This window comes from Ahaetulla prasina, chromosome 6 (assembly GCF_028640845.1).
Source record: "Ahaetulla prasina isolate Xishuangbanna chromosome 6, ASM2864084v1, whole genome shotgun sequence".
NCBI lineage: Eukaryota > Metazoa > Chordata > Lepidosauria > Squamata > Colubridae > Ahaetulla > Ahaetulla prasina.
This window is the reverse complement of record NC_080544.1, coordinates 61160083-61176366: the sequence shown is the minus strand read 5'-3', so window position 1 is coordinate 61176366 and position 16284 is coordinate 61160083. Positions and strand designations below refer to the sequence as shown.

Below are 16284 nucleotides of genomic sequence, written 5' to 3'. Positions count from 1 at the left end.
CAGATGTGATGCTTAGCAAACTATTTGTAGGTGGCCTCTGAATAATTTAGCTGCTTCTTAAATAGCTGTTGAGCCATACATTTATGTATCCAAGAAGGAGGATACCTCAGAGCAATATCTTTGTTGCTATAGTAACCCACAAGACAATTGGCTAGAACTTTTTCCTGTGACAGCATTTGCTTATGAATGAAATCAGTTGTCATTCTTTTAGTCCAACAGTGGCTAATAGTGTCACTCTGTTATTCTCAGTCCTTTCACTTTGGAGAGATAATCAAATCAAATAAATATTTATTATGGTCATAAACATTGAAAAGATAAATTTATGGCTCAACACATCCGTAAAAGAGCAGTAGATCTAGCAAATCTACCTGAAAGTACTCTGCGAATCATCACTAACTGGAAGTTCCTCCTTTCCCCAGGGGATCACATGTGATTTTCATCTGTTTACACTATCATTTTTATATTTATTTTGTGTGTTTATACACCATGTGTTCTCAGTCAAGCTAGATGCCAAGTGTATTGGATTCCTCACAGTTACACAAGCAGCATTTGATTGCAGCTTTTGGTTATTCTGAAAATGCACTTGCTTTTACACTGTTTCATTCCCCTTAACACATCTTATCTCTGCCACCATTTCCCATCCTGAGACATGGCAAGGAACAACTTGAGATAAAATGCTTTTTGGATTCAGCATAGGATGACTGGGTTTAAAAAGCTGATTTATTGGAAAGGACTCTCTGGATACTAAATGTTTCTGTGAGGCAGTGAATTATATGCATGTAAGGTTTCCATATTCACCATTTCCAGTTACAATGTCTTTGCAATCCAAAGCCACATAATGACATTTTTACAACTGCCAGTGATTCTGCTCCTGGGAAGATTGGGGATTTATTGGGGTGGGGTAAGACAGGTAGAATTGGTCAAGAAGAGAGCGATAGAGATAGATTGAAAGAAACTGCATCATCAGGCATCTATCTGAAGGGGAAGGGAAGTTGCCAACAATTTTTGCTTTGACTTTGGAAGAAGGCCAATCTCCACAGAGAAGAAGAATTTCTCCCTCATCTGACTCTTTGAGACCAGAGAAAGGGGAAGTGGATCTTTGTTCCTTCCAGACATATAGAGGGAAAGTAGGTGGAGAATTGAGAGGAGAAGGATGTAGAACAAGAATGTTTTAGGACAGAAATACTAATTATGTCAACCACTATTAATTGCTTAGCTTAACCTAGCTCCAAAATTTAAAAACACAAGGCTAAGAATCACAGTGAGAATGAATTTGGTGTAATGGTTAAGGTATCAGGCTAGAAATCAGGAGACCATGAGTTCTTGTCTTGCATTGGGCACAAAGCCAGCTGGGTGACCTTGGGCTAGTCAGTTTCTCTCAGCCCTAGGAAGGAAGCAATAGCAAACCATTTCTGAGGAAACCATGCGAAGAAAATTGCAGGGACTTGCCTGGAAATTTCTGAAAATTGGACACGATGGAATGTAAGAAAAATGTACTATAGTAGTCAAGCTATATAAAAAGCATAAAAAAGAAGCACAATAATTAACTGTAGGGGTTTAAGAAAGTGTTCATGTTGGCAGAGGGCAATCAACTGTTTAATGTGCGTCCTTGTATACAATAAAAGGTGCTGAGTGATTGTAAAGTATTTGCTAGCGTATGCCAAGATCAAAGCAGAACCTTTCCATGGAAATGTTCCTAGAATAGGGAGTCAAAGCAAAGTTAAGGATGTTTGCCAGAGGACTGTTCAAAAAAACAGTCTAGATGCTATTTCCTCTCTATAGTAGTTTCACTGACATTTATTTACAATGGGGAAGCAGACATTAAAGATATACGGCACTTTCCCCCCCACCCACAATTCATTAGTAAAGGATAGATCTTTTAATAGTGTAAAATGCTAATTTGAGCATTATGCCCAATTCTTTTCATTCTACATCAGGAATCTAATTGCTATCACCACCACAGTAACAATTAACTGCTTAATGTAATTTGAATGAGAACTTGATTTTCATCTATGATTTTTTTGAATTAACAGATTCTGATTGTATGTGGTTTTCATGTTGCAAGATAGAATAAGTAGATGCTATTTGTGCATGTAAGAGTTGATTCTTAGTTCTTTTGAATAAAGCAGTTGCTACTAATACATTTAAATTCTGCAGTTACTATAGTTTCTAATATTTAACCACCTGGCAAAAAATGTTAAAAAGCAACTCACAATTTTATTTTCATTGAGCGAATATGAAATTATTTATTCCATTTACAAATTCAAAGGTAGACTATTTATATAGTTGATAGATGATGGAGTTGCATACAGAAAGTCTCTGGGGTTTCCCTGCTATGCGCTTAGAGGGCACTGTTCCACAAAATATTTGACTGTCTGCTTTGGAGCACCACAACTACATTCTGAAAAGGAGAGATTTCCGCATTTATGGAGGAGACTAGCACACCTGCTGTGCTGAGTCCCAATCTTAATAAGGATTGACCAGGATTTACGGAATAGGTTGAAACCTTTTAGTTCAACTGTAAGCAGGGAATGTTATGACACTCTGGAGGAGAAATAGAGAACCATTCTTATATCAAGGCCTGAAGCAGATTGAAGTTGTTATCCAGCAAGTTTCTGGTTGTCCTAATGAGTGGATGTCTGGAGCAAAGTCTGTTGCTTATTACAGTGGTTCTCAACCTTTTCTTCGCCACAGACAACCCCCCCCCCGCTTTAAATACCTTTTGTGGGCATGGACCATGCCCATGAACTCCCAAATCCTAACTCAAGTTTTAAATCATAACATTTCTTGAAGCCTTTGCAAAGGAGGAGGAGGAGGAGGAGGTTCCCTTCATCTCTGGCATTCTCCCGCGGTGAGTTGTCCTAGACCAAATCAGCTGGGGTGAGCTGGTGGCAGCACACGAGAGGCAGTAAATTGTTCTAGACTCTGAATACCAGATCTCCTGACTAAAAATCCATTACTATGAGAAGAGCTCAAGAAAACAGTCCACCTAAGGACTTAGCATATAGAACTCTCAGCCCAACCATTCCAAATAAGGCAAATCATCCTAGAAGAAATAAGCTAAATAAGTTAAGGACCAATACCTGTCGTAGATCTCATTAGGAAATTATATCGACTTAATTGTTTCTAATATTAAAATGGAAATAGAAACTGCATTTTGGTGATGAGGTCTGCCTTATATTTATCCCCTCACTTAAAAAAAATGAGTGGTGAGGTTATATTCATTCATTACTCTGAAATTAATTTAAAGCAGCAAAATAATATAATATCACCTGCAGGTCATTGCTTCTGCCATTAGGGCAGAATTTATTATGACCTCCTTATCTTGCCTGTCCTACTAACAAAGGGATCAAATTCTCTATTTCAGTGCTCTTTAGATTATATTAGACTTTCCCTGGCTGGTTTTGCAAAACTGAGCTACTGATTCCATATTGCTTCTGCAGACACAGATAATTTTTTTTATTTTTTGGCTTGCTTGTGTTAGGTCAATATTCCTCCAGTGTTATAGGTAATACAAATATGCTTTCTATTATTTTTTAAGAAAATTAGTTTAAATTTCATTGGCCATTGGGTATTATTTCATGTTTAATAATCTATTATTTGAGTTCTTTTTTCCTACTAATATAGCAAGTCATTTTATCCTGTTTCTGTTGGATATGAGAAAATACTTATACAGCTCTACATTTTAAATATAATGGTAATATTAACTGAAAATTGGTTCTTGTTGCTTATTGCTTCACAATTATCTTATTCTCATTTTTTCTCATTGACATTCTGTGTCAGTGCTAATTTTCTTACATTCTTTAATTTTGTTAATACTAAAACCAAAGTGTAAAAGTTTGCCAATAAGCTATAGAGTTTCCTTTTAAAAAAAACTTTAAAAATCTAAATATATATTTTGCATCCATTTGGTTACCTCAATATATGATTTAGTGCTATTCTTAAAATAGTGCTATGCTTAAAAATAGAAAACAAAAACCTTTAATATGTAGTCTTTACTGCATACAGGAATTTCATCTAACCAGAAAACATGTAATAAATACGATGGTTCAACAAACAATGTGGTGAAGATCAATGAATTTATATTGCATTTACAGTGAATTCCCAGTTTAAATAATCAGTTGTGTCTGCATATTACTGAGTACTATAATGGACATAGTATCCAATAGGCGACATTACTGGTTCTCCTGTGTTTAGAGACAAAGCTGAACATATCTAATTAATATTTTAAGAAGTTAATGAATATTCAGCCTGTCCTGTTTTTGAGCTACTTTGAAATGCTTTTTCTCATTTGCTAAAAATAGAAGGTGTGCTTCTCAAGAGGTATTGCATATAATCCCAAACCAGGGATTTTAAAAATTAGTCTTTGTTGAATAAGCTTAGCAATCAGCTCTGCCATAAATGCAAAATTAATGTAACACACTAAACAAAACAACTTTATGACCTGGCACTGGGAATGAACCAGAACATTGATAAATAGGTATTTTCACAAGTTTTCTAGTTTGCGGACATGAAATTTAATATAGTTTGTCAGAAAAAAGTCAAAATCTTTTCTTTTTTCCTGTATTTTATTTTCTTGTCTAAAGGATAATGAGAGGTTTCTATAATTCAGTTCCTAAGAAGTTGAAATAGAAATGTATTCTTTCTCTGCTTTGATTAGAGAACAGAAGGAACAGTTAATCTCACTGCCTTATTTAGCCACACAAGTTACATGTACTTCTGTTAGTCAAATCCAAAATTTTCTTTTGAGAGAAGCTCTGAAATAGACTAGGACTTAAGTGTTGGTTCCCAAACAAGTTTTTTCCACTTACTGAAACTATGGGAGGAAAGTGAATAACAGATCTAATTGAAGGCCTAGTCATGACAATATACTAAAATCAAGTCTATCTTGGATCAAATTCAGGTCCTGGTGATTTAATGCATATATATGTGTTGATAATATTGGCTTGTTACTGTCTACTTCTAGGATGGTTTTTTTTCCATTATCCAATCTAGCCAACACTTCTGGGATTTGCTGGTTGTTTGCTCTCCAGATAAATATTTGATATATTATTTTAAAAGTTCTCAAAATTTCCTCTGGAGATACTATGGAACTATCATGGCAAGCCCAAGAGTAATATTGCACTAATTACGGTAGTTGGTTGAAACACCAACTCGTGTGTGTGTACCCCTGTGAGAGCATAGGATTGAAGTCAGGACTAAATTAATACCTACTGTAAGGTAAAGGTAAAGGTTCCCCTTGCTAGTCGTTCCTGACTCTAGGGGGTGATGCGCATCTCCGTTCAAAGCTTTGGAGTCAGCACTGTCCGAAGACATCTCCATGCTCATGTGGCCAGCATGACTGAATGCTAGAGGCACACAGAACGCTGTTACCTTCTCACCAAAGGTGGTCCCTATTTTTCTACTTGCATTTTTTACGTGCTTTCAAACTTCTAGGTTGGCAGAAGCTGGGACAGGTAACGGGAGCTCACCCTGTTACGTGGCAGTAGGGATTCGAAACGCTGAACTGCCAACCTTTTGATTGACAAGCTCAGCATCTTAGCCACTGCGCCACTGCATCCCAAACACCTGGCAATCTAATCTCATAACAGTTTATTAATTGATAGTTTAAAGTATACACCCCACTGGTCTATCTCATAAACTTGGCCAATGAAACAAACCTCTTTCTTTGCAGTTGAAGCTTCCATTTAGACTTGGCTGTGCTACACTTGCAGTGCCCTTTCTCAAATCATCTATGTTAAGCGATGATTTGCCATGTAAATATCAGCTCAGCACAGAGACAATTGGTAACTGGACAATTGACCTTCACTTCTGTAAAGAAATAAGCAACTTTCAAGGCAAGCATTTTTTCCAGGTTAATAAGATCTTTATGTTAATTCTTGCAGGTTTCCATTTAATGAGATCTTTATTAATGCAAAATTTGAATAGGCATTCTCTGATTACTTGCTAAATGAAGGAGGTGGCATCTGAAACATTTAATTCTTTTAATGGACTTTCTTCTAATCAGTAATTTTTTAAGGTGATTAACTTAATTAACCCTATGATTAATAGATACAATTGCTCCGTTATTACCATAGGACAGTGTTATCATTTTTGTGCCATTTTATTTTATTTTTGTTATAGAACATCAAATTGTCTAATAAAGTCTTTATCATTCAACCTGAGGTAATATATTAATTACTTCAGCAATCATATTCCTCTTTGCTTAGCCAGTTCTATTTGATTTTTCATCTCAAACTCAGATTCATTCTGCTCTGGTTGCCCTTTTATACAGAAGGGACTGCTGTTGTAAAAGAGATAAGATACAGACTATTCTTTGAGCACCTCTGCATGTATATAATAGATCTTTAGTTGTCAAGTTATGTTGACAGTAGGGTTGTGATTCTCTTGACATTTAAGTTAATTTTCAAATAATTTATCCTGAAGAACTTATGAGTTCACCAAATTATAGTAGGGCAAAAAAGGAACATATATTAAGATACACTTATCTCAAAAGCTGTACCTATTAGACATGTTAAAAGTCTGAATTAGTTTCTGTTGGGGAAATTATTTCTGTATATACAATTGTTAGTGATCTGAAAAAAATAAAGTATATACAGTAGCACTTTCCTGTTTCATACCTAGCCTAGTGTCCTACTGTATAGAGAGACTTTAAAAATGAGCACAAGTCCATCATCAGCACAAGTATGAAATAGCCATTTTCTGAGGCCTTGCTTTATGTTTGCTTTTCAGTGTTGATAATTATATCCCTTTAATCAACTTCACTTAGTAGCAATTGTTCACTGAGGTATATTTTAACAGTAATGACCTCTGGCATACTGTCACTGCTAATCAACTCAGGCTGAACTCAAACTGTAGAGTAACAAAGAACAGCCAAAAAGCTAAAATGCTGTCCTGGTTAGTATTGCTTTTAACCTTCTCAAAATTATGACTGAGATTGTGTCCAGAACAGGTTCTTAAATGCTTTTAAATATATGAGATACAGAACGTTTATTTTGGCTGTTTACAAAACAAACGTATAGGGAATACCAACATCCCAGAGTATGTATTATTTTTCAGGAAAAGGAAAGAGGAGGAGAAAATCTTCCTCCTTCTCCTCCCTCTCCCCTTTTCTTGAGGGGAAAAAGGGTAGTAGATAGTTTGCATTTAATGATCACTTAGGCATAATGGATCTGAAAAAATATTTTTGTTCAGCTGTTTCCCTCTACATTCCTTCAGCGTGAAACACAATATTTACATACAGGCAGTCTTTGACTTACAACAGTTCATTTAGTGACTGTTCAATGTTACAATAGTACCATAAAAAGTGATTTATGACCATTTTCCACAGTTACAACCTTTGTAGCATCTCCATGATCATGTGATCAAAATTCAGATACTGGGCAACTGGTTCATATTTATGAATGTTGCAGTGTCCCAAGATCATATGATCACCTTTTGCGACCTTCTGACAAGCAAAGTTAATGGGGAAGCCAGATTCATTAAAGAACCAGGTTACTAACTTATCAACTGCAGTGATTCACTTAACAACTGAGGCAGGAAAGCTCATAAAATGGGGCAAAATTAACAACTGTCTCACTTAGCAACTGAAATTTTGGGCTCAATTGTGGTTGTGAATTGAGGACTACCTGTACTGCCTTTGTGGAATTACAGGCCTTTGGCATCTTCCCAAATTCAGATACATTCAGATGTAAATACACATTCTTAGTTTTGCTCAGAATCTTAATTCAGGTTAACAATAGACTAGAACTCTTTCCCCCCCAAATCTTGATAATCATAATTTACAGTCACAGTTACAAGATTTATGATTCCTAAGATAGGCAACAGGAATTCATGCACTATTTTGAAGCTGATGAAATGAAGGAGTAAGCAGTAATCTTTCAAGAAACAGTCTTGCTCACCAAGATAGTATATGCTAGAATCCAAGGAATGTGCCATTTCTCCATTTGTCTAATGCCATATACTATGCCTTACACAATGTAAGCCGCCCTGAATCTTCGGAGAAGGGCGGGATATAAATTCAAATTTTTAAAAAAATGAAGAACAGCCTTTCTGATAAACTACTTAAATAAACTTTTGTTACAGGGGGGTGTAGGACTCTGCTGACCAATAGGAGCAAGAAAATATGTAGGATGCTTTTCTTATCTAAATTAGCTCTTTAAATTGCAGTGATAGTACTTTGATTATATTTATATCTCTACTCATATTTTTGGGGCGGCGTGGTGGCTTAGTGGTTAAGATACTGGGCTAGTTGGCTGGAAATTTGGCAGCCCAGGTTGCCTGAGACCTGAGCTCCACACAGCATGGTGAGCTCCTCTCCTCATCCCAGCTCCTGTTCACCTAGCACTAGGGAAGCATGTGAATGCAAGTAGATAAATAGGTACCACTTTGATGGGAAGATAACAGCACTTCGTGATGTCATGCTCAGTGTCTTCTGACAGCGCTGGCTCAATAGCCTTGAGACAGAGATGAGCACCACCCCCTCTAGCCAGCAATAACTAGAGGAGTAAAATCCTCAGGGGACTTTACTCATATATTTATATCCTTATCTTTGCCAATATAAACTTAAACATAAAAATTCATAACTTGCCTTGAGGTCTTCCTGTTACAGTGTTTGCTAGACACTCAGCCTGTTTTTCGTGCTGAAGCAGTGTGATGTTCTCCCAAGAGTATAAAGTAGATTAAATCTGTTCTCACAGAGTATGTGTGACATCTGTCTCTCCTTCACTCTGTTCACATCTTTTTCACTGGATTCTGTAGGCAGCTAGACTATGGTTCTGATAAATGTTTGTACATTAAAAGGAATCCTATGAAGTAGAAACTTTAAAGGAAATGATACTGATCTAAATATATTGAGAAAGATTCTCAGAAATAGGATTATAATTAAAGCTACATAGAAATGCTGCATACTTTTTTTTCAATAGTAAGAGCTCTGGGTAGTGCCAGTGATTTATCACGATATGCTGATCAGACAAAATAATGTGAAGGGTTCAACGAATCTCACAGCCATAATGTAACCTATGTGGATACAAAGTTCGCAAGTGCCTCATTTCTTAACTATTTTTGGATGCAATTAATTTATAGTTAGATTTTTCTAAGCAATAGATTAAGATTCCACTTGGTGAGTTATTATTTTTCATGGATTACAGAGAAATTTTAAAAAGTTTTACAGACTTAAGAACTTTTGCCAAAAGCTTAAGAAGTTGAGTAAGAAAGTTTAAAACAGATAAAGGGGACAGTTATTTTGAAAGATTATTATTATTTAATTATTGATGAAAGATGTTTTGAACAAATTGAAATTAAATTAGACAACTGAATTGGACTTTTGTGGAATAATTTTTATTATTAAAGAGGGTAAAAAATTGATGGATTTTACAAACCAAAAGATCAGGGTAATATGAGCCAGATTGTGATGCTGATTATAACTGCGGAAATATGGACTATGATCCTGACTGTGCCATTAGAGATGAAAGTATTAAAACAGATGAAAGCACAGGAAAATAAAGGAGAAAAATTGGAAAGTTGCTTTTGCTTTTCCCTTATTTGAAGCCTCCATTTTGACTTACTTTTATCTGTCTGTCTGTCTCTGTTTATCTTTATTTATTTATATACCTCATTTAATTATTTCATTTATAATATCATAATGGCAACCAACAGAAAACGGGCAAAAATAGAGGGGTAAAGAGGATTGCTTGAGCAATTTGCAGAGAAAGGAATTACACCAAATTGGCTTCAACTTCTGTCCAAAATTTTCATTTTATCGATTTGTTTTACATCTCCAGATAGTTCTTTTACACAGCTTTCCATCTCAACTTCTTCTTTCATCTTTACAAGTCTTCAGTCCGCTTTTTTTTTTTAGCATCAAGTGTTTGATTGAAATGAGGCAGACAGTGTATTACTGGGAAAACCATTGGTTGTATTCACCTTCCAGTCTCATTTTTGCATGCCAGAACAACACAGTGGCAAGAGTCAATAACAAAACTGCTCCTTTTTAGTGGGGAAACATGATGAGTTGTAGCTCCCCAAAGATATTGAACATTACTATAAGGCTTAGTTGAACTATTTTACAACTTAATCCCTGCCACCAAACCCCAAAAGTAATAAAAAAACCCAAAAAGCACAATCATTTTCAATTCTGTTCCACCACTTCACCATGTCACTAGCTGCATTCCTTAGGGCCCTCAGCAGCTGAATAAAGTATTAAATGTGAGACCTAGCTGCACAAAGTTTATTCACCCCGGTCTAGAGCATATAAAGCAAAGCTGAACCATTCAGAATCAGAGTCCAGGAAGACAATGACAAGAAAATGAGACTAATATTGCAAAGTTTACAATCAAAGGGCAGAGCAACAGTACTGGGGACAGAAGGAAAATAAGTTTGTCAGTTCTAAGAAAACTGAGCTAAAGAATTAATCAGTAGACTAACAAATAATTTTAGAATTGGAAGTGAACAAATGAACAGATGTTTTTCTTCCTAATTCCAGCCAAGAGAAGGTATCTTCACTTTCAGGAACAAGATTTTGCTACGCAAAGGGCTCCTGCAGTCTTTTGCTTCACAGGTGCTGTTTGTTAGTATCTTGCTCAGAGTCTAAAGGAAAAATATTATTTTCTGCTTCATAGTATTGAATAGGGATCCCTGTGAGAGTTCCTAATCCTCAGGTTGGAGATTTGAATGGTTTCTTACAACTTATTTTTCTCAGTCTGCAAGGTCTTGCCTTGAGTGGTGGGAACTCCAGCCATGACAGTAAACAGTATATCTATTTCTTAATGAAGCAGCTGACAAATTAGTTATTTAATGGAAGCTTCCCAGAGCTACAGTAAATGCTGGCTAATTTTGCTTGTCTCTGCTGTGGTGTAGCCAAAATTATAGCTCATCCTGGCATACCCTTTTCCATGGGGATAAATCATTGATGAACATGATATGAAAAAGAGTCAGCAGCCACTGCAGGATGGCTCAGCTGAAGTTATTGCAATCCATCAGATTCACTAATCACTCAGAAGAATACTTGCCTTGTTTCAGATTTCTGTGAAGAAGAACACCCTTGAATTTTGTGCTTGCCATTTGCTTTAGTTGAGTTTTTCGGGGAGCTACCTAAAGCACCTTGCCTGGATGTTATTACCAAATGCAATAAATCTATTACAGTTTCTCTTGTCAAATCTCATATAATCTCTTCACTATAAAAACTTCACTATCAAGTGAAGTTATTAATGAGGGGGAACTATGGTTTAGGAGGATTAGAATAATGAGGCAACAGTTTCCTCTTTTTCTAAAGCAGGGCTGTCAAACTCCCGGCCTGCAGACTGGATGCATCATGCACTGGCCACACCCACACCCGGTTTAGTGAAGGGGGAAAAAGTCCCGATACATCAGATGACGCTGCCATGACGATGTGAGTTTGACACCCCTGTTCTCATTATATATAAATATATAATATATATAATATAATATATAATATAATATATAATATAATATAATATATATATATATAAGAAAGGCGTTTGTTCAAGCCCATATTATGAGAACACCTGTTTTTTTTTAATTTGATTTCTTTGAAGACAAAGGCACACTTGATTCCCGATGACTATGTGAATATAGCCATGTAGTTTCAAGGCAACAGAATAGAATGGTTTATCACTACCATCTTTCAGGATATTTTTCAGTATCCCAGGCTACCTTACATTTTAGGAGTGGGGTGGCAGGCTGGAGAAGAAGGCTGAGATGGTGATGGCAGATGCCAGTGATCAGCAGGAAAAAACTAAAAACAAGAAAACTTTGTTGGACTACCCTTTTCAGATTTGTACAAACAATTTCCCCCATATTTCTGTGCTGCTTGGCCTTGAAACAACCTACTGATTAGCCTGAGAATAGAGCTGTTTCCTCAAGCTGTAATGTCAGGAGGAAGAAAAGTAAAACAGAGACCATGCAAGCAGAGCACTGCCTACACATGTACAGCTGAAGCTGGAGGGCCTATTGAGACAGTTGGTGAGAGAGCAGAAGAAAAGCCTCAAACTGCTGCTGCCAGAATGGCTTTTTATTTTGATCGCTACTTTCAGATCTGGACATCAGAGGCTCCAAAGAGTTTATTTCTGTTTCCAAACTGTATCCCTAGTGCTCAAGAAACTGAGGAGAATAAATTTTATCAAGTTCTTTACATCTTTGGAGAATGCAGCATTTCTTTTCCATTTTTTTCTGATCAGCTTCCCACCTCACTCCATACAGGCATATCTGTCATAAGATGAAATTACACAGAATTCACCAGTTTGCATAAAACTATGACCAGGAGACTTGATTTAACATCATATACAGGATCAAATGTTAAACCTAACACAATACTCCAGGCTGGACAGCTTACCTGGAACAAAATCCTACTTTGCTACAGGTTTCCTAGATTATTCCAGCTTCTTGGTTCTATCTTATCCTTGGCTGTTGAGAAATGGAAGGTCCTATTTTTCACCCAGCTTCTTTCCCTAACTTCTCTGTAATTCTGCTCTAATTTGAAAATAACCAAACACACATTTTGTCTTTCATCAAATCACATTCTTTGTTGGTTTATTTAAAACATACGCTGTATAAATATAGCTACAAATATTGTCTTCTATTGGTCAAACAATTATACAGCTGCCTAGCTTATTGAGTGGCTCCCGATCAACAATTAAGACAATGTCAGTCAAAAATATCATAATACAATGCATAAACATTAAACGCTAAGTACCAAAGTTAAGCTTTCAATTTCCTTGTTAAATTCTCTCATTCGCCTCACCCGGGACCTGCCACTTGGCAGAAAACCCAAGTGTTACGTCCTTTTTTGCAAGGCTAGGAGAGTAGAGGCAAAAGCAAGGGTGTTCCATAGAGCAGGGACTGCCATAGAAGAGGCACACATCCTGGATCCCATAAGATGGCAGTGTTGAAGGGAAGGGACTAGGATTGTATGTGACAAAGAGATGCTGTCTCTCTGGGGAATATATTAAATGTATTGAGAATTTCCATCAGGTAGGCAGATTCATAACGGATATCTAAGGTGTCTGAAGGAAGTTCTGTGTTCCTGATCCAACAGTTTAAATGCTTTGCATATAAGCTTAAAAAATTTATTGTATCCCTCTAGATGTCAGCAGGACAACAAAGTGATTTATTCCTGATGTGGGAAGTATAATTATTTTACTCTTGGTACTTTAAAACTTGAATTTATTGAATAAGAGATATTCCAAAATCCATTAATGTTTTAACTAATAGGTAATAAAATTGAGGTGAGATTTGCTTTACTGAGGAAACAAATTCTCATTTTTGAATTTTATCCTTTAGGACTGAATTAATAGCTCATCAGCTCATTAAGTACATCTGCTCATTAAGGTAACAAAGTGCCTACCTTCATTGCCAGCTAAAACAGTGATTATAGAGACTGGCAGAGCTCCAATTCCTGAGAGGTTAAGAATATAACAAGAAAAGAATCCTGAGCTAAAAGTAAAGATTACCATTCATATATTCAGGGACACTGCAAAGTGCAAAGAGCTTATTGGTTAGAATTGGATAGTGAATGCAGTGTCATTCAGAAAATGATAAAACAGGGAATATACTGTCACCAAAATAACCACTGATGGACAGAGATTAGAATGCAAATTAAACGAGTCAATGTTTTCTTTTCCATCACAGAAGATACCACTTAAGTCATGTTACCATCTGTCTGTCTACAAATGCTGTTGTATGAAGAAAAGATTCAATCTGAGTCAATTCTAGGTCAACTGAAGTCAGTGGCTCATTTCTGAGATTTCTGTTTTGTAATAGGAGTACCGTATATACTCGAATATAAGCCGATCCGAGTATAAGCCGAGGTCCCCAATTTTACCTCAAAAAACTGGGGTAAACTGGGGACTCGAGTATAAGCCGAGGGAGGGAAATGAGGCAGCTACCGGTCAGGGAAAGCCTCCCTCCCTCAGCCGAGAAGGCTGGCGGCTCCCCCGCCCCGCCCTCTCACTGCACCGGCAGGGCTTCCCCGCGCTAATGCAAAAGCCTGCCAAGTTTGCACCATCCGGTATAATGTGAAAAAAAGAAGAAAAAAAAAAAACCTCGAGTATAAGCCGTATATACTCGAGTATAAGCCGAGGGGACGTTTTTCAGCACAAAAAACATGCTGAAAAACTCGGCTTATACTCGAGTATATACGGTAAGTGTATTTGTGTATTTGCTGCAAAAATACACAGTGCACTGATAGATTGATCCTCTAGTTATGTGTTGATATGCTTCCTTTCCTCCTTTAACATTATTTTGACACTTTGCCTCAGAAATCCATTATTTTTGGGGAAAAGCAGCAGAATGAGAGTGTCTATGAAGTTTCTTAGTCATCCAGGTCATGGTTGTCCCAAAGGTGCTTTTTCAAAAATCAACTGGACTTTGTTTTTCCAAACAAAGTCCAGTTGCCATTTGAAAAAGTACCTTTGGGACAGCAGAATGAGAGTTCACTTATAAATGGCTGTAAAGGTCTCGCAATATATTTCTCTTTGAATTTTCTCTTGATTAAACTTTAGCAAAGTTGCAGATATGTGTACAGTAAATGCTATTAATCCAAGTGCTGCCCAACTGACATAATAGCAAATTGAACAAAATAAGCTGGAGCTCTAGGAGGAAGAATGGCTCAGTCCTAAAACATTCTTATTGCCATAAATTATAGTCAGAGTACTCATAAATTTTATTGTGCTTACTGGTGGCAATGTAGCTTTTGTAGTATTTATTATATTGTGCAGTTAATCAATTTGAATTCAATCAAATAATCTGCAAACTCCCTCTATTTCCCAGGATCAAACTTTGGGGGGAGTTTATAACTTGCCTTTGTGTGTGATATTTTGTTTTGTTTTGTTTGGATACATAACAAGTTACGTTATGAGCTCAGTTACATAAACCCAGAGTTTGCTTGAACCCCATAAACCAACAAGGTGATTTTTTTCTAGTGTTGCCTTTACTCTATTTGACGCCTGCCTCACATTTCTAAAGCAAACTCTCCCTCTTTTTCTTACACTGTTGCCTTTGGAGACATGCTTGTCTTGTGCATACAGTCGATATGATGTAGCTAAACATCTAAGCTCCCTGCTTTTATTTGTTGATGCTTTATGGGGATAAGTTTCTTGATTTAAGGCAAATGGTGATTGGTGATCTAGCAAGGAATGTAGAGCATTTCAAGGGGCCTGCAGCTAAAGCTTAATTCACACAACACTGTTTAATCAGTTTTTTAAACTTTTTGGGATAACTGTTTAGCAAGTTCTATTTTCCCTCATGCATCTAGTTTACTTTGTTTCTTGCCATGCTTGTTTTTTTAAAAATTCTGCAATGTAATTTGTGTCTATAGAGAAACACATCTCCCTAATTTAAGTTCTACTTCATCTTGTGTTGCATATTTGAAGTATCCAAAATATAAGTGATGCCTGCTTTTACGCTTTTGTTACTTTTCAGTAGGGTAATTACATTTGCTTACAATCTGCTTCTTTTTCTTTCTTAAATCTCTCTTTTTGTTCCTTATATACTCTATCATTTTGATTATCATTTGACTTTTCTTAATATATAGGTAGCAATTGCTGCCTTGCTATTTCTATTACATATCCTTTCTTGCCTTTTGTTTTGCCAATGCTAAATTCCAAAGGGTTATTAAGGACATCCAGGAGTCGAGGTGGGGGCTTGTTCAAAAAAATATCTCTTTTGTAAATCTCAAGTAAGAAGGCTTTCCAAGTCACTCTTCTAATATATTATTTGTAATTTCCTTTGATCATTAAGACATCAGCCAGTTTGAGTTGTAAATCTATAAAGGCATATGTTTCCATATCACCTACAAGTTTGCCCCATACTGGGTTGGCTTACTTACAAAATCGTTTAATACAATGAAAATAGAATTAACGTGATATAGAAGAACAGATTTTACTGGATAAAACAGGGACTGAGGTTGATTTGAATGTGGATTTGAAAATGGATTGAAAAAAATGCTGGACTGCAAGAGCGATATGAAAAAAGATACTGTCGATTTGAAAAGGATTTAGAAATACAAGAATGATATGAGAAAGAATGCCACAGTGGATTTACATTTGAAACCAGCTGATATCTTAACAACTAAAGAAGACATACAAATAATAAATCAGAAGAATGATGTGGAAAGTCTTCTTATCTTGCATTTATAAAGGGAATATGTTATACTACTAAAATTGTTCTTGAAAGGAGACAAAGACAAAATGATAAGGAATCAACTTGTGGGATATTATTTGATGAGATTAAAGATCAAGCTTTTAAAAAGTAAACAGAAGTATAAAG

General features: G+C 36.3%; 1 protein-coding gene across 2 annotated transcripts in view; it reads left to right on the top strand.

The window, feature by feature from the left end:
• The window catches only part of ARMH3 (armadillo like helical domain containing 3), a 161244-nt gene that overhangs the window by 68188 nt on the left and 76772 nt on the right, over nucleotides 1–16284 (top strand). The window lies entirely within an intron of this gene.